This window comes from Mercenaria mercenaria, chromosome 6 (genome assembly GCF_021730395.1).
Source record: "Mercenaria mercenaria strain notata chromosome 6, MADL_Memer_1, whole genome shotgun sequence".
Classification (NCBI taxonomy): Eukaryota; Metazoa; Mollusca; class Bivalvia; order Venerida; family Veneridae; genus Mercenaria; species Mercenaria mercenaria.
Window position 1 is genome coordinate 57,032,002 of NC_069366.1, and position 20,769 is coordinate 57,052,770.

The 20,769-nt window shown below is 35.0% G+C and overlaps 1 protein-coding gene across 4 annotated transcripts in view; it reads left to right on the forward strand.

Annotated features, from left to right (window-relative positions):
* LOC123548818 (uncharacterized) overlaps positions 1-20,769 on the forward strand; it is a 166,952-nt gene that overhangs the window by 23,386 nt on the left and 122,797 nt on the right. The window lies entirely within an intron of this gene.

A 20,769-nucleotide genomic window follows, 5' to 3' on the forward strand; every position in this document is an offset into this window, starting at 1 on the left:
ACTAGGCCTTGGCCTCTAATATATATATTCAGCATCTTTAAAGAGCCAACATGAATAAAAAGGAACCAAAGGAATAAAAATATTCAAACAATAATCTTTATTCATCCAAAAGTTGTCCTTCAAGAACAATGCGCCTTTGTATGAAGAATCAAATATCTTCTTAAATCATTAAATACATAAAGAAATATATCATCATCATTTTAAGAGTCACAATACTATTTTCTACAAGTATTCAGTACAGAGGAACTGAAATTGGACGAACTTGACTCAATTTCTCTAAGATAGTATTTATGGAAATTCTTAGCTGAAGACCAATCGGCAGTCTTAAGAATATCCACTAATTTACATCCTGCAAATAAAGCAGCAGACGCAGATGCAGCTCTAAAAGAGTGAGCTTTATAAATTCCAGTGTCAGTTCCAGCACGAAAAAGTACCGCTTTCAGCCACCTAGCAATTGTGCTCGTAGTAACAGCTTTATAGGTTACAAATGAAATAAACAACTGACGATCCTTTCTTAAGGACTTAGTACATTTCTAATAGTAATTCAAAGTCTTCTCTGGACAAAGTTCAGTTTTTTCGAAACATTTGATTTCAACTTTAAAAGGAATTCCTGGTTTTGAACACTTAAGGTTCTCACATACACAAACTACTTTATCACTTTTAAAGCAAAGACTGTCAACACACAAAGACTTCAATGTTTGAGCTCTTGCAGCTGTACTCAAGGCTAAGAGAGTCACTAATTTTAAGGTCAATAATTTTAATGATAAAGAATCCAAAGGCATCCAACTGGAAATATGATTCAGAACTATGGAAACGTCCCATGTTGAAGAATATCTAGCCTTAGGGGGGTTACTTACAAAAAGTCCTTTTACAAAACGTGACACAACAGGTAAATTACTGTTCCAATTTCCTTGAACAAGTTTTAATGTCTCAAAAATCACTGATTTATGGGTAGAAATAACACTATATGACTTTTTTAAATTCTTCAAGAAAAACAAGAAAGTTACTATATCCGTTTCAGAGGGTGAAACGGGATTACAGCTCCTGATACAACACCACATAGACCACTTCCTCCACGCTGACGAATACTGTTTCCTAGTTCCAATCCTCCAGCTCTTGAAAATCGTGTCAATAGCCCCTTCTGGAACTCCTCTATCCTGGAGCGACAACCGGAGACAAGACCCCCAATCAAGCACAGTTGTTTTCCCATAGGATGTAGTTGTTGATTGTGTACCATACGAAGAAGATCTCGGTGTCTTGGTAACCTTATAGGAAGACAGATCAAACTATGAAGAAACAATGGAAACCAGGTCTGGTTAGGCCAGAAAGGGCAAATTAAAAGAGCTTCTTCAACTTCATCCTCCATAATCTTATTCAAGACCTTACTCAAAAGGTTAAATGGAGGAAAAATATATGGTTCTAATCCCTTCCAATTCAGAGAAAAAGCATTCACTGCCCAAGCACCAGGCTCTGGCATCCAAGAGACATAACAATCTAATTGCTTGTTCAAACGTGAAGCAAACAAATCTATATTTGGTTGCATAAAATGTTTGGAAAGTCTATTAAAGATATCCTCTTTCAGCTTCCATTCAGTTGTATCTGAGAAATTACGAGATGCAAAATCTGCTTGCAAATTAGTACAACCAGGTAAATGGAAAGCTGACAAGAATATATTTCTTTCCAAAGACCAACTCCAAATCTGTTTTGCAAGATTGTCCATATCAGGAGAACACATACCACCCATTTTATTCACATAAGAAATTGCAGTTGTATTATCTGATTGGATGCCAATGTGAATATCCCTATGTTTTGAAAAAAGAGACTTTAAAGCAAAGAAAATTGCAAGTAACTCTAAATAATTTATATGATAAATCATTTCCCTACGAGTCCATCTGCCTCCAACAGTAACAGAGGAATCAACATGAAAACAACCCCAGCCTGCATTCGACGCATCACATTGAATCCAAGTTGAAATTGAATCTTGTCTTATCTTCTTACCATTTTTGGCTCTGATATTTTTGACCTACCATTCAATTTCATTGGTTGCTAAATCAGTAAGTTTCAGTACTGCATTATAATCACCGAACAGGCTTAAACCTTCTACTTTCAGCCGCTCAAGACTTCTGTAATGTAAGAACTGCATGGAAAGCATTTATTAAATAACCAATGAATGAAGCTAGATCTCTTATCCTGACAGAGTCTTGATGTAACAATTTTGAAGCTTTAGAAATAATTTTTTGTATTTTTTCTTCAGGCAAAAATACCATGAACAAAACAGAGTCTAAAATATACCCAAAGAACACAATTCTCTGGCAAGGAATTACAACTGATATTTCATTGTTAATGACAAAACCCAATGCTTGCAACTTTTTATACATTGTCATTGCATTATGGTGACAACTTTGTTTGTCTTGATTCATATTAATAGAATCATCAATGTAATAGGAGCATCTTATACCCAACTGTCTGAAAAATGCAAAGACCGGTTTCATGATTTTTTGTGAAAACAAAAGGGGCTGATGAGAGCCCAAAGGGGAGACAACTGAAACAAAATAAGTCATTCTTCCAAGTAAATTTCAGATACTTTTGACTATCATGATGAATAGGTATCGAAAAATAAGCAGATTTAAGGTCTAAAGAAGTAAAGTAATCATTTCTCTGTACTAATTCCAAAACATATGGAAAAGTCTCTTGTTTAAAATGTTCATAATGAACATAAAAGTTAAGATGGTTCAGATTGGTAACTGGTCTCCATTTGTTGCTTTGGGGCTTAGGAACTATGAAAATATTTGAAATAAAATCCCCTGACTCTTTATCAGTACCATAAATTGCGCCATCATCTAACATTGATTGTACTTCCTGATCAACCAAAGCCGTTTCTGCATCATTAAAATTAATCTCATTTGGAAGTGAAGTTTGCACTGGTGTTTTGTCAAAAACAATTTTATAACCTTGCACAGCTTCTAAGACCCATTGGTCAGAAGTTAATGATTTCTATTCACTAAAAGAAGCCAACAATCTCTCAGAGTTACTTACCTTTGCTTTAGAGCCTATCTCAACTAGTTTGGGGAAGCATTAGTAGTTGGCTGAGTGACGGTACATGAAGGTGCTCTTCTCGTCCTATTGCCAAACTGGTGTTGGTACCCAAATTGACCATATCTCTCATTCTGTGTGTACCCATAAGGTTTATTTCGTTGCATTGCTCTACCTCTAGCACGCATAGGTCCTATACCACCTCGGTAGTTGCCTGGTACAACACCACAACCTCTATTGTATGAATTACTTCTAAAATTTTTTGAATTTGGGTATTTCCCAAGTCTCAACTCAGTCTCACATCTTTTCAACTCCTTTGAAATATCATCCCCAAATAAAAGGGTAGTAATTGGAGTATTGATACTACAAATCCCAGCATACCTCGACTTTAAATATGGTCTCAGCAGATAACGCCTTCTAGCGCTAATATTGAACTGAACCTGACCCAACAAAGTCAATGAATGTGAAATCAGAGTTTTAGCTTCAGGTAATTGAGAAACAAAAGGTTGCATCACCTTAGCAAGCTTCAAAACTGGCAATACTCCAGCCAGAACAAGATTCTGAATATCTCTCAACGATTTGTCTGTAATTTGGACTCTTTTTTGTTTGGCCAATTCAGACCAAATTTCCTCGTTCACTTTTGGAGGACACATAAGGTCACAATTAGCTGGAACCTTGTATTGATCAATTATACCATTAATATCGCACTGATTAGTGCAAGCAGTTTTAATGAGATCAGCCAATGATTGACTAATATTGTCTCCCCTTTCAGGGGTTTTCAATTTTGGTAGGTCCCAATCAGTTTCCTCATGAGATACATCATTTATGCCACTAGAATTTACATCTTGATCAAAAAGGGCATTAGCAAATTGGTCATCGACGTTTTTAAGGGAACTGACTGTGTTTGGGTCTTCAGAGATTTGATCATCATAGACCAAATTAGTCGAAGGGTCTGGGCCATCATTGTCAATTTCTACCCGAATAGCCCGAAAATCATCATTAAAATCATTTAAATAACCAGTCTGGTCATTCTCATCTGGTGGGGCAACGCCCAACACCTGTCGTAATTTAAATACGTTCCCAGACGATAAATTATCCAGATTAATAAGGTTACCTTTGTCATGCCTGTCACTTCCATAATCACCGGAAAAGCTACCGGAAGCGCGAATAGCGCATGACGATTTGCTACTACCAGCCTGTATATCGGTTTTCCCAGATTTATTTTTAGATTTTTTCGGAATCTTTTTCTGGGGCACTTTTGATTTTTTCGTGGGGGATTTTTTCTTTTTTGTGAACTTGGGAGTTTTCCCTTTGCCTTTAGGGCGAACTTCGTCTGACGAAAACCCCGAGAAAGATTTTTCCTCGTCAGAAATTTCCCCTATAGAAAGGACATCGTCCTTTCGACCCCCTTTATCCGAGTCGGACTGAGACATTTCAATGTATGGTAAACGTACACAGGCAAAAAACAAAAAAACGAAGCAAAGAACGTGCGTGAAACAAGGCAAAAGCAGAAAACTAAAAAGAAAATAAATGAAATAATAAAAGACAGAATGAATTCTGCAAATAAAAAAGGCCCTAACAGCGTTAGAGCAAAAACTCGAAACAAAAAAATTCAACAAATTCAAACAAGAACACGTGGTTTCTTACCAAACAGATTGTCTGCAAATGGATCGAGTATCTATCTCGGCACGTCGCTAGAACAACTATGAATTTTGCACGCTTTTTCATGGTTTTATATGTGGTTGGTCACGTGACTTGTATGGCTATTTTTGGCCTTTAAAGGTAGCGAATCTTGATACAGTTGATAGGACAGCATGCTGAATATATTATTAGAGGCCAAGGCCTAGTGAAAATAATGTACAGCAAAACTTAAATCCATTGTATGAAAAACATTACCATACAGCCCTGCCATGTAAAATGTAACAGCAAAACTTAAATCCATTCTATGAAAAACATTACCATACAGCCCTGCCATATAAAATGTAACAGCAAAACTTAAATCCATTGTATGAAAAACGATACCATACAGCCCTGCCATATAAAATATATCAGCAAAACTTAAATCCATTGTATGAAAAACATTACCATACAGCCCTGCCATATAAAATGTAACAGCAAAACTTAAATCCATTGTATGAAAAACATTACCATACAGCCCTGCCATATAAAATGTAACAGCAAAACTTAAATCCATTGTATTAAAACACTACCATACAGCCTTACCATATAAAAAGTAACAGCAAAAGTGGAATCCATTGTATGAGAAACACTACCCAATAGCCCTGCCACAAAAAACTTGGAAATCCATTGTATAAAAAAGTACTATGTAGTCCTACCAAAATGTAATAGCAAACTCGGCATGTGTATTTGTGAAATCATGTAACTTTGTGGGCATGAAATTTCATGGTTTTGACCAATTTGAAAATGGATTTTTGTGGGATTATGAATATGTGGATATGAAATGAATATTTGTTCTTTAAGGGTTAATATCCTGTGTTTGAAGCAACCAGGATATCCCTGAAAATTAATCCCCATGATTACAATTTTTCTTTCCTTATGCAACATGCCCACGGGTGCATTCATGTAAGATGTTGTGGCATCCATGTCTGACTTCACAACATCCTCCATATTGAATTTTAGAGTGACATTGATAGGTGGGTCAAAATACTGTTCAAAAAAATATCATCATGGTTAAATCACACTACCCTGAACTGAGACATAACTGCAAAAGAAATCCACTCTGAATAACACCACCATACAGTCTTTATCACCCACCCAGTGAATATAAACACTACCATACAGCATCAGCATAAATGGGAAAAATGGGAGAAAAAACAGGTGTATTCTATTTTAATGGGACAAAGAGAAATATATCATTTTCCCAATCAACAAATATATGTTTTCTTCCTTTCAAGGCAATTCAAGGGACATTAATGTTAAAACAAACATGTCTAGCCTTCAGCTTAAGGAATGAAGGAAGGTAATTAACAATTGATCAGTATGCAATTAAAGGTACAGATATAACTTATTACTTATTCATTGACATGTTAATTAATTGCTCACAACAGCCAATAAAGACCTTCAAATGTGACCAAGATTTGTAAAAACAAGAAAGAAGTTAAATCTGGGCCACTGTCATATCTGTTTTAGTGACTTGAAATATATCAAAGTGACAGTAAGCTGTCAGCAGAGGCCATAATTCATGAGGATATTGGGTGGTCAGACAGTGCACTAAATAGGCCTTCCACACACTCATCACTGCCAGAGGAATGAATACTTTACTTGGAAGAGAAACTTTATTTGAACAAGAGCTGGTAGAACACGAAATGCTCCCCACCTTGATGCATTCAGTAACTGCACAATGAACAGAAATTATTTGGTCACTGTGCACTGGACATTTGATATACTAACTTCAAATCAATAATTATGGGTCATTTACCAGTCATAAGTGACCTCCGTATCAAATGTGATCTTAGACCAAAGCATTCTCTAGTTATTTGGCAAAAACAGTTCTACTGTTCTGGGTCAGTGTGACCTTGACCTTTGACCTACAGACCTCAAAATCAATAGAGGTCATCTGCTGGTCATGATCAACTTCCCTATTAAGTTTCGTGATCCTAGGCCCAAGCGTTCTCAAGTTATCATCCGGAAAAGGTTTAACTGGTCCAGGTCACTTTGACCTTGACCATTGACCTCAGAATCAATAGGGGTCATCTGCTGTTCACGATCAACCTCCCTATTAAGTTTTGTGATCCTAGGTCCAAGTCTCAAGTTAACGTCTGGAATTGGTTTAACTGTTCCGGATCACTGTGACCTTGACCTTTGACCTATTGACCTCAGAATAAATAGGGCCATCTGCTCAGTTCATGATCAACCTCCCCATTAAGTTTCGTGATCCTTGGCCCATACATTCTCAAGTTAGCGTCAGGAAACAGTTTAACTATTCTGGGTCACTGGTCATGGTCACTTAGCATCAAATCCTTTATAGAACTGATTTACCCAGTCTCCTGGAGAAGATGACCGTTAATAATTTCCAGGTTACGGGGACAAAGGTCAAGGTCACTTTGGGTGAAATCCATTTTAATTCAATACCTTAAGGTCTGTTTGACCTACATACTTCAAGTTTTATAGGATGGTTGGTCTCCTTTGGTAGATGACCCTATCACTCTTGAACCTGGGTCAAAGGTCAAGGTCATTTAATATCTAAGGCTATCAGGAGGGCACTTGTTTCTTTGGATTGTGAACTTTTCACTTTAAATTGGGAAAAGTGGAGCCTGATAGGCTTAAGGAAAGGGGTGGGACAGGTTACTAAGAAAAAGCCCTGCCACCTTTCGTTAAGGAGGTAGGTTACCTTGTTACAAGGGTAAATTCAGATTAGTTGAACCGCAGCATTTTTTTGTATTTCGTGTAATATGAAGTTTTAACTGCTACAATCTCAATTTCGTTTGTCTCTGTCCCTTCAAGTTCAATTTTTATCCAGGTTTGAAGAACATGACCCTCCAAACGTATTTCATATTGAAAGAAGAAGGAAAATACGGAAATTTAATACTTTTCAGAGTATTTTAGTTTCATTGATATCCGTAGAAGTCTGCATAATTGATAATTTTACTAGTATGCACGTTAGCTTTCTAATATAAGCTTAAAATGTATATGTCGCGGGGCTCGTGTTTCCATGGTAACGCATTTTCTCTCATTTTTAAACAACTATGTATAAAAAACGGGGTTTTCGACGGCTTCAGTGCCATTCTGTTAATGACCATCATGGAATATTTGGGTAATATTATTAGCAAAATACCATGCACTTTACATGGTACCCTATTTTTCTTAAAGTTTAAAGTAACCATGGCAACAGAGATGTTTAAAATAGCTTTTATCATGATTTTTGTCGTAATTTCTAATAAAAAATATTGATTAAGATTATCTTTCTAGTTAATGTGGCTTTAAAACATATTATTTCTAAAGTAAGTTACATTTTCGTTTTATTTGTATTTATTCAAACACATTTCACAGGTTAGAATACTTACAGCAGTACCCCTCGTATGATATTTTTCATGGAAAAATCGTTCAACTTGCTGCTACTATTCTCATGGATATTGTTGAAATGAAAATAAAAAGCCGAAGCTGTGTTTCTTAAATAGATCAGTGTCAACGCTTTTGAATTTTACATTTAGATACATAGGTCACGGGCTTCGTTTCCATGGTAACATCAATTCAATTTAAGAAACCACTATTTTCTACTGAAATTTGAACAATTTTAGATCTTAGTTTTAGTATATAAAACAAATTATCAACGGACCCTGAAAAAAAGGTATTACAAATCAAACTGCTAGATTTTTTATTTGAAAATGGCCGTAAAAAGTAACCTTTTACCCATCTATATTCCAAATAACATTGGTTGCCATCATCCATTTTCTTACATTCCGCATAACATTTCAATATAACTACATAAAAGAAGCAAAATATTGATTATTATTCAGAGCAAAAGACTCATAAAAATATTTTAGCAAATAATGGTTATTTAAAAATAGTTAAAATAAAGGAAATGCACAGAATTACGTACTTTCAAGATAAAAGCTATTAATTTTGCGCGGTAACTGACACGTAACGTCATGACGTCAATGACGTCATTTAAAGGCAACATTGTTTTGAAGCGTTTCTGCGGCAATTTATTCATTATTTCTACATTATTAAACCATAAAGCATCAGCTCGAAGACAGGTTCATGATTTGTTTTCAGGAAAATGAATATACAAACACATTTTGTTTGTCGTAAACGTCGTCGTAAATCGTCACGTTAGCTTCCGGTTGGACATGCGCACATACAAATATGAAGGTAACCTACCTCCTTAAGACTATTTTATCATTAGATATTTACTTCAGATGTAGAAAATTCTCATCGAATGTATTAAATTTTCTAAATATATGAACTAATTGGGTATGTAGAGCTACATTCATAATTAAATGTCATGCAGACTCGGCAGTAACAGTGGATTGTTTAAAAAAGCTTCCAGTTTTCAGCTCACCTGAACTTTATTCAGGGTGAGCTATTTGGGTAGATGGATGGTCCATTATTCATCATCATGCGTCCTACTTAAACATCTCCTCTGACACTATTGGTCATATTTGTACCAAAGTTGGTCAGTAGCATCCTCGCATTTGTTCAAAGGATTCAATTTTACACCTTTTAGGGGCCACCAGAACTAAAAATAGATAAGTCCTTTTAACAACATCTTCTTAGAACTGCTGGATGGATCTTTATCAAACTTGGTCTGTAGCATTAAGTTCTATAAGGTTTCTTTGAATGGGACCCTTTATTATAATCATTTAAAAGGCTCAGCATTATCAGCTTGGAAGTTTTATTTCCAGTTTCTCATCAAGGATACCGTTTTATCCTGCTACATTTTTGTGATTTACGTAAGCAGGACACAAAACTGGGTTTCAACGTAATACCTCTTTTGCTGTTTTCGTTACATTTATTATTTGAGAGAATGTTTTTAATGTTTGGACCTGAGTGCTATTTTTATGTTATTATTTTGAATAATATTATTATTGTATGTAAATATATGAACACCTTAAGACAGCAGAAATAAAAACCTCACATATTGTCGTCTTTAATTGGTCATTGTTGGTAACTTTGTTGCCTATTTAAAGACATAAATTAAATTATAGGGGCAATAAAACAATTAGAGTGTTAAATTAGGTTTGCAAATTATGTACTGTTTTGGGGTTGTCAACCTCTGGTAAATGCAAAAGTTCACCAGAAACATCAGTTTATGTTGAGTGGGGCACATTAATAAAAATGTAATTGCTTTTGTTGACTGCATGCTGTGAAAATAAGAAACATGGGACACTCTAACCTTTAGTGTTTAAATGTTTCCTTCAAGATTTTTTTTTTAATGTTTCGGATTACTTTTGATAGTTGTAAGTACTTTTTATCAGTATTTTTGCGATTGCTTATATGTTGTTGTTTTTTTGTCGGAAGTGATAACATTTTTTTTTTTCATTTGTTTGAATGTTACGGCTTTATCATGATACAGTGAAACTGTGTGACTGCTCACTTGAGCAATTATCACTTGGATGCTAGAATGCTCAATATTTTGAAAATACCTTTGTGTTTGTTTGTTTGTTTGGGTTTAACACTGTTTTTCAACAGTGACTTAAATATAAGGTGATACCTGTGTTTTTGTGTTGAACATTTTAATCGAGACAGTTTTTTTGTTTTTTTTTTGAGATTTCGACAATTACTGCAGAGTTGTACAGTGGTAACGGAAGTAAATTTTTCCTTATCAGTTTGAGTACAATTTAATGCAGTTGATAAGTGACTTTCGTAAAACTGATCATAAATGGATTTTAAATTTATTGTTATCTAAAACAAAGACAGCTCCGTTAAATAGTGTTTAACCCTTATCCTGCTAAATTTCTATAATGAACTTGTTCTTCTTTCAATTTGGACAGTACCATTAGCTGTTAAAAGGGGTGCTTACCAAAAAGATACTGACTGAATGGAAAACAGTGAAAATCATGATCAGACTTCACAGATGTGCAGGCTGATCATGATCTACACTGGTTGCAAAGGCAGAATCCATCGTGTACAGCAGATTATTAGGGTTAAATAAGTTTTCAGTTCCACCCATGCTTGGATCTAGTAACCTGTGATTGTATTCAAGCTTTTTGTTAGGAGTAATTTTACATTGTCTCTACATTTTATTTAGAGCATAGTTTAAGTGTACATGTAGATTTATTTTATTTCTTTTTGGTTTACTTAAGAGGTAAAAAGTGACTTTTGTAGACCAAACTAAATAACTCCACAACTTTGTCAGATTTGGCTGAGAAAATGGAAATTGTGCTAACAAAATGAAATTACTATACATGAGGTTATTGTGTTTCTTTAACAAAGATTATATCAAAATATTTTAAGTTAGTGTCTCCTGAAACATAAATAAAAGAGACCATTTTGTTTAAATATTTTCATAATCAAAAGGAATTGATTTTATTGAAATCATTGTCAGGATTTCACTGCCATTTATTTATGCAAGATGTAATCATAGGTATAGTTGCCTATCAGTTTGTACTTCCTGCCCTTCGCAAAAATTATTTGTTCTATAGGTCATATTCCTTTGACATTCTACTCACACTGTTAGTCAATGGAGTGAAAAAAGGGTAGTGTTCTGGAATATTTAGAATGTATGTAGACTGTGCTAAATCTGTTCCTCATGTGCGGACAGAACAGTCAGGGGATAAGTAATAGAAAGAGCATTGAAACTCGAGGGTAAACGATTTGTACGAGGGGGCATAGCCCCCGAGTATAAATCGTTTACCCGAGAGTTTTAATGTTCTTTCTGTTTTGTATCATAGCCTTCCATATATGGTAGTTGTAGGCGTTCCTCATTGCCATATACAGCAGTTCAGTGAGTACTTGAAATCCTTGCATTACAAATGTGTAAAACCCAGGTAAAATAAACCAATGCTAGAGCAGTAAATCAATAAAATACACTTCGCTGTCTACTGTTCAAGACACGCTGGCATACTTTCCTATCCAACAGTGCGGTAACTAGCGTGCGGGTATTAAATACCTGCACACTTTTAGTTACCGCACCCTGTAGTCAGTGTATACGATTTACCTGCACCAAATTTGTTAAGAAAAAACACCGAGCTATGATACAAATATTGATGACAATATTGAAAAAGCAGATTTTCATTCCTATGTAACTATGGATATTGTAAATAGTGCAAGGAAGCATAGCAGAACAGTGTACTGTTTTATTCCTTTGACAGGGATGAAAAGATTACTCTAAACTATTTAGAACTAATAGTAAATGGTCTGGGTAGTGGAAGGAATATAGCCATTGTGTTCAACATTGTAATTCAACAGACTATTCCCACTATATATGGCAGTCAGTTAATGATACCAGTAATGTCCAGTATCCAGTTTTAACCTGGCCTTCCAGCTGACAATCAATCACACCTGAAGGGAAAAAGACCTTTGGTCATAGACACAATTTTTCAGGCAGTCATGTTGCTAAAGATTGGGATCTATGACCTCCAGATTGGAAGTCTGGTAACTCAAACTATGTATGCATCAAGGGTCATCAGTTTTAGAGCTGAAGTATATTATCCTCAGAGAGATTTTAAAATGTAAGGTCTTTATTGAAAGAACTGGCAGCAAAAATATACTAATGGCCCTTTGGGCATTGCATTTTGCTTAATTGGGTGTTATTTTGGGGCTCAGTTTCCATAAAAATAGTGAGGAGGGAGGGGCAGTGTTGTGTTAATACCAAAGGTATTCATGTGTATACATAACGCACAATTTTTAGCTCGACTATTCGAAGAATAGTCTAGCTATTCTACTCACCCTGGCGTCGGCGTCGGCGTCACACCTTGGTTAAGTTTTTGCATGCAAGTACATACAGCTATCATTTAAAGGCATATAGCTTTGAAACTTATTTATTCTTTTTCTAGGTCAATTACCAACCTCACTGGGTCAAGTTCCATAACTCTAACATGTATTTTGAGCAAATTATGCCCCCTTTTGGACTTAGAAAATTCTGGTTAAAGTTTTACATGCAAGTTACTATCTCCAAAACTAATGCAGATATTGAATTGAAACTTCACATGTGTCTTCGGGGTTATAAAACTAGTTGATAGCACCAAGTCCCATAACTCTGACCTTCATTTTGGTCAAATTATGCCCCCTTTTGGACTTAGAAAATTCTGGTTAAAGTTTTGCGTGCAAGTACATACAGCTATTACTAAAAGGCATATAGATTTAAAACGTATTTTTTCTTTTTCTAGATCAATTACCTACCTCACTGGGTCAAGTCCCATAACTCTGACATGTATTTTGGCCAAATTATGCCCCCTTTTGGACTTAGAAAATTCTGGTTAAAGTTTTGCTGGTTAAAGTTTTGCGTGCAAGTACATACAGCTATTACTAAAAGGCATATAGATTTGAAACTTATTTTTTCTTTTTCTAGATCAATTACCTACCTCACTGGGTCAAGTTCCATAACTCTGACATGTATTTTGGCCAAATTATGCCCCCTTTTGGACTGAGAAAATCCTGTTTAAAGTTTTACATGCAAGTAACTATCTCCAAAACTACTACAGATATTAAATTGAAACTTCACATGTGTCTTCGGGGTTATAAAACTAGTTTATAGCACCAAGTCCTATAACTCTGACATGTATTTTGGGCAAATTATGCCCCCTTTTGGACTTAGAAAATTCTGGTTAAAGTTTTACATGCAAGTTACTATCCCCAAAACTAATGCAGATATTGAATTGAAACTTAACATGTTTCTTCGGGGTTATAAAACTAGTTGATAGCACCAAGTCCCATAACTCTGATATGTATTTTGGTCAAATTATGTCCCCTTTCGAACTTAAAACTCTTTTGATATTTAACATTTTGGGTAATCATTTCCTGCTTCTGTGACAATATTTCGAATAGTCGAGCTTGGCTGTCTTATGGACAGCTCTTGTTTATCTCCGGGACCACCAACAAATCTTGGGTGCATATTATACACAGGTATAGACAATTTTCTGACTTCAAAACAAGTTAGTTTATGATTTTCGCCATTCCACTAAGGGGAAACTACTCTCTGCGCTGTGTACACTAAAATCTTAAAGATTGCCGTTACATTCCGTAACAGATAAAGAGTGGTTTATTTTTCCTTTAACAAAATTAATTTAAAAGAATTGAAGAAAGAAATATTAAAAACTATATAATTATATTATGATTTTTATATTAAAGATCAGTTATTATCTGTAACTGAGATCCAACTTTGAACAACAAAACTGACACAAGGTGACTGGTTTGAATTAAGAAGCTCATGTAAAGATGTTGAAAACAATTGCTAAAAATATTCAAATTAAAAAAAAATAAAAAATTAAAGATATTTTTTTGGTTTTATTTTTAAGAAAACAAAAATCAGTAGTACCCAGACGAAATGAAGGTCATATGACCATGGACTACCATGGTCTACCGTGGTAGTTCATGGTCATATGACCATGGTTGACCGTGGTCGACCACCTTTTGTTAAATGGCACCACAGTTTTTGATAGTCAATAATCAACATGGTCAACCGTGATTGGGGACCATGGTTGACCATGGTTGTGGACCACAGTCAACCATGGTTGACCAAGGTCCACGACCATGGTCGAACGTGGTGATTATTGTCTATAAAAAACTGTGGTGCCATTTAACAAAACATGGTCGACCATGGTCAAAACGTGGTCGACCATGGTTATGACCATGAACTACCATAGTCCATATACACAGGGATCAGTCTTGACAGATACCTGACGGACAACTAGCAAACACAAAAGCTCAAATGCTCATGGTGAGAACCAGTCCTCACATGAGATTGAGAAGGGAAAGAAATAAAATCAAGTGTATATCTGACTACTAAAATTTAATTCCTTTTTCATTTATTGATGTATCGACTTGCAATTTTTTTTACATTTTAAAGAAGTATTCAATATGGAGGGAAGCATCTCTCAGATTGTTGATATCTTGTTCGATGATATTATAATTTATAATGGAACATTGTCGGTGGCAAAATTTTGATAAAAGAAACTGACTGTTCCATAAAATCATATTGGAGAAAATTTCAAAATTCTGAGAGACCGTTTTTTCGGTAGTAGTTATGTAAAAATACTGAAAATTTGGGTATATTATGTGAAAAAATTACTTTGTAACGAGAAATCAAAATACGCTATTTTGATATATCTTAAAATCAGTATATTTGAAACAATGTTTTAAAATATATCAAAATATTTCACCAAGTCAGATAAGTAATTAAATGTATAAATATAAATTTGAAAGGGTCGTGAACGTACATGACAATTGCAGTCTATATCTATTTTTGCAAGTCAGTCATTTATTTGTCATAAAATTGCTAAGATGACAACAAATTATAGTCAGACTATGAAAGTGTACCTTTCGAATCTGTCTATAAATGCAGGAAAACTATTCTATATCTAGGAAAACTTTTGGAGCTAAAATGCAGTCAGGCATCTTTGGTGCATTGTAAAACTTGATAATTGTGAAAATTACTAACATGACCATGGTAGTCCATGGTTAACCATGGTTGAAAAAGGTTGACCACAGTAGACCATGGTCAAACTGTTGTCTTTTCTGACCATGGTCGACCATGGCCAGTCTTCTCTCTCCATGGTCGACCATGGCCGGCCCTGCTCCTGACCATGTTTTCACCATGGTATTTGATGGTGAAAACATGGTCAACCATCAAAACTGTGGTGACCATGGTCAACCATGGTCATCATTTCGTCTGGGTACAGCAAGACGGATTCATCTCTTTGCCTCATAAGTAAAATTTATTACAGGTGTCAATGTTAACTCTACTTTCGTTTTCAGTTTACCTTAAAATTGACCAACAATTTTTCCCCCCAGGATTTTGGTCTAAAATCAGGGATGCGTATTATAGATTGGTGCGCATTATACATGGGTATCTACGGTAGGGATGTGGGTTGAAATTGGGGTTTGTGGAGTTTTTAGGGAAAATGTTGGATATGGGAGAATACAGTCTCCAAGTAGAAATTTTGTGCAACTAAAGCTGTTTCAGAGCTTTTAGTTAATAGAATAGTGTTGATTAAAATAGACAAATGATGGTGCCTAAGAAATGGGGATGTAAAAGCTGATTATTTGAAGAAAGCATTAGACAAGACAACACTACAGTAAGAAATTTTATAGAAAACTGACTTAATTCCCTCCACTGCTGTAAAATGTCTTGAAAAATGGATGTCTTCTCTCAGGAGGGTACTATTTGAGTGAGGAATAATGTCTTTATTGTTTTGGGGTAACACCTTCCCCCCATTGAGGTTATACATTGCCTTTTTTAAGAGATTGCTGAACTTGTAATAATTGGAATGAATATCTGGTAAGATACCATTTAGATTTTTCACTGAAGATTCAGTCGATTGACACATAGCATTCTTAAGGAGGTAGGTTACCTTGATATTTGTAAGTGCGCATGTCCAACCGGAAGATAACGTGACGATTTACGACGACGTTTACGACAAACTAAATGTGTTTGTATATCCATTCTTCTGGAAATAAATCTTGAACCTGCCTCCGATCTTATGTTTAATGGTTTAATTATGCAGAAATAATGAATGAATTGCCGCAGAAACGCTTCAAAACATTGTTGCCTTAAAATAACGTCATTGACGTCATGACGTTATGTGTCAGTTACCGCGCAAAATTAATAGCTTTTATTTTGAAAGTACGTTATTGTGTGCTTTTTCTTTATTTGAACTATTTTTAAACAGCCATTATTTGCTGAAATACTTTTTATTAGTCTTTTGCTCTGAAAAATGATCAATATTTTGCTTCTTTTATGTAATTATATTGAAATGTTATGCGGAATGTAAGAAAATGGATGATGGTAACTGATGTGATTGGGAATATAGTTGGCTGAAAGGTAACTTATTACGGTCATTTACAAATAAAAATTGGGCAGTTTGATTTGTTATACGTATTTCCCAGTTTCCGTTGATAATTTGTTACTTAAATACTAAAACTAAGCTCTAAAATTGTTCAAATTTCAGTATAAAATTGTGGTGTCTTGAATTAAATTGATGTTACCATGGAAACGAAGCCCGTGACCTACATGTCTAATTGTAAAATTCAAAAGCGTTGACACTGGTCTATTTAAGGAACACAGCTTCGGCTTTTTATTTTCATTTCAACAATATCCATGAGAATAATAGCAGCATGCAGAACGATTTTTCCATGAAAAATGTCAGACGACGGGCACTGCTGTAAGTATTTTAAGCTGTGAAATTTGTTAAATTAACTGCAATTCATACGAAAATATTACTAACGTTAGAAATAAGATGTTTTAAAGCTACATTAACAAGCAAGATAATTTTATATAATATTTTTTTTATAAGAAATTACGATAAAAAGCAACATATAAGCTATTTTAAACATCTCTGTTGCCATGGTTACTCTAAACTTTAAGAAAAACATAGTACCATGTAAAGTTCTTGGTATTTTGCTAATCATATTACCCAAATATTCCATGTTGGTCAATAACTGAATGGCACTGAAGCCGTCGAAAAACCCGTTTTCATACATAATTGTTGAAAAATGAGGGAAAATGCGTTACCATGGAAACACGAGCCCCGCGACATATACATTTTAAGCTTTTATTAGAAAGCTAATGCGCATACTAGTAAAACTATTAATTATGCAGACTTCTACGGATAACAATGAAACCAAAATACACTGAAAAGTGTTAAATAGAGGATATTTGTTTGTTTTAGTGTAAGATCGAAATATATTTCACCGAGTGAACACTATAATGCAATATTTTCACGAGTGGCGCAGCCACGAGTGAAAATGTAAATTATGGTGTTCACGAGTGAAATATATTTCGATCTTACACTAAAACAAACAAATTTTCTATTTATTTTATGCATTTTTAATGGTTTTAACCAAATTATATCCAGTTTGTCCGCGCAACGTCACGTGCATCGTATCTTGACGTCATAATACCGTGACGTCAGGATATCTTTGTAGGAAAAATGTAAATAGTTCTATTAGATCTATGTTTCCTGATTTGTTTTACATTTATTTATAAAAGAATTTAAATATTTATGATCTTGTTATTATCTTTATACATTTATACCTTTACGGACGTACATTTTGCAAGGAATTTTCTTTTATTTATAATTCATATTCTTTCGCATTCAAGTGTAGTTCCGTACCAGTGAAAAATAAAAATGATATTTTCACTGTTTGAAACAGTGAAAATATCAATTTTATTTCACTGATAAATTTCAGTATTCCACTGAAGAGCATAAAATAAATATCCGTATTTTCCTTCTTCTTTCTATATAAAATACCTTAAGAGGGTCATGTACTTCAAACCTGGATAAAAATTGTACTTGAAGGGACAGAGATAAATGGAACTGAGATTGTAGCAGTTAAAACATTAAATTACACGAAATACAAAAAATCACTGCGGTTCAACTAATTTGAATTTACCCTGGTAACAAGGTAACCTACCTCCTTAAATGCTTCACTGAAGAAAAAACATCAACTTATGTAACTTATGTAAATGTTTTCCTTTAACTATAGATTCAGTTTATGACAGATTTCTTTCTCTAAGAACTCACCAGAATGTAGGATTGGTGTTTAAAATGTCAGAATTTTCGAGAGAAGGGCTCCTGTACTTCCACCTGCACTAAGGGGTTACCCCTCCCCTGTCGTAGAGTCACTCCACTTCCCCACCTCCCCCCTCCCCATCATCTTAAACTCCTACCTTCATGGTACATAACTGCATATTTTACACTATCAGATTGGGGGTGGGGGTGTACTTCAGTGTAGTCCCATTCAGAAAATACAGAGCATCGTATTACAATTATTTAATGGCTTTTGCTTTTGTAACTTTCTTGAGTGTATCATTAATCAGAAAATTTTTAAAACATGGCGAAAATTATTCCGCTTTGATAATTTAATAAAATGAAATTCCTTGTTTTGGAGGAATCTGGGGAAGAATCACGTAGAGCAAACATTGGTCTCCTTCAGCCATCAAAATTGGCAGAAACGAGTTGGATGACTCTTTGTAATTTTAAAGTTAGTTCTACAAATTAAGTGCACTGCAAAAAAGATTGTGGTAGTAACAGATCTATGTAAATGCATGTTAGATAACCTGGATAATAAACATTTAAGTAAACTAAATATGGACATGCATTATCTTGATTAAATTACATAAAATGCATTAATTTTACTTCATAAAATCCAGTTTCAGCTCTTTTCAGTTATCATTAATCATCTTTTGATTAATCCTAATGACATTTAATCCCCCAAAGCTGGTATAGATTTCATGCATTAATTCTTTTCTAAATGCACCTCTTATCAGAAATTTACTTTAAATTTAATCAGTCTGCTCTTAAAACAGTTTGATAGATGTTCAGAATTGCACTTAAAGAGAGGGTCACATATCGAGCCATAGGCAGTAAAAAGAATTGTGACATTATGGAAAATAGTACACCCAAACACTTTGATTTTCTCTTTGTATCTGATCTATGATGTATGGAGTGTTTGCAATTGATGTGTTTTTGTTTTTGTTAGGTTTAACATCACACCAATACAATTGTAGGTCATATATGGGGACTTTCCAGCTTTTGATGGTGGAGGAAGACCCCAGGTGCCCCTCCGTGCATTATTTCATCATGGACGAACACATTATCATGGTAGCACCACTGACCTTCAGTAAGTCAGCTGGATGGCTTCCTCACATGAAGAATTCTATGCCCAGGGCAAGGCTCGAACCCACATGGGTGAGGGGCAAGTGATTTGAGGTCCACGACCTTAACCACTCGGCCACAGATGCACCAAAGGTCATTGAAGGTCATGTCAAGATCTTGTAGCTGTTCTGTAAATGAATGATACTGATCTTGTACTTTATACCTGTTTTTTTTTCTAGTCACTTTTGACAACAGCCATATTCGCCATTTTTAACTTAGTATTTTTAGAGCTGTCCTATTTACCTGGTGCCCAGCATCAGCATTGATTTGTTTCAGACTTACAATAATTATTCCACATCATCATTCATATCATATGACACAAGTTCCATAACTTTGAAATCAATATTTTTAGCTCACCTGTCATGTAGTGACAGGGTGAGCTTTTGTGATCACATTTTGTCCGTCGTCCGTCCATCATCAGTCCATTCACAATTTCTTGTGAACGAGATAGAGACCACATTTTGCAATCAATTTTAATCAAACTTGCACACAACTTGTATTGGCGTAATATCTCAGTTCCTTTCGAAAACTTGCCAGATCCCATGATGGGTTCCAGAGTTATGGCCCCTTAAAGGGCCAAAATTTGCTATTTTGGCTTGTGAACATGATAGAGACCACATTTTGCAATGGATTTTAATTTAACTCGCACACAACTTATATTGGCATAATATCTTGGTTCCTTTCGAAAACTGGCCAGATCCCATCATGGGTTCCAGAGTTATGACCCCTTAAAGGGCCAAAATTTGCTATTTTGGCTTTTGCAGCAATATAGAGACTTCATTTATGGTTTGATTTGATACAAACTTGCAAAATATCTTTAGCAACAATATATCTTGAATTCCATGATGAATACATCAGATCCAATAATAGGTTCCGGAGTTACAGCCCCTGATTGACCCCTGAAAGAGCCAAAATTTGTTAATTATTACCTTGTGAACATGATAGAAGTGACATTTTACATTCGATTTTAACCACACTTACACACAACTTAAGTCACCATATGATCTCGGTTCCTTTCGAAAACCAGCTAGATTCCTACATTGGTTCTAGAGTTACTGCCCCTGAATGGGGCAAAATTTTCTATTTTGGCCCTTTCAGCCATATAGTCTATAGAGGTTTCATTTATATAAATGCTTTGATTTGATACAAACTTGTACAGAATGTTCATCTTGATGATCTCTAGGCAAAGTTCGAAACTGGGTCATGTGGGTCAAAAACTAGGTCACCAGGTCAAATCAGATGAAAAGCTTGTTAACACCCTAGATGCCACATCTATGACCTATCTTCGTGACAGTTGGTCAGAATGTTTATGTTGATGATTCCTAGGTCAGATTCGAAACTGGGTCATATGGGGTCAAAAACTAGGTCACCTGGTCAAATCAAAGGAAAAAGCTTGTTAACACTTGTGAGGCCACATTTATGACCCTATCTTCATGAAACTTGGTAAGAATGTTTT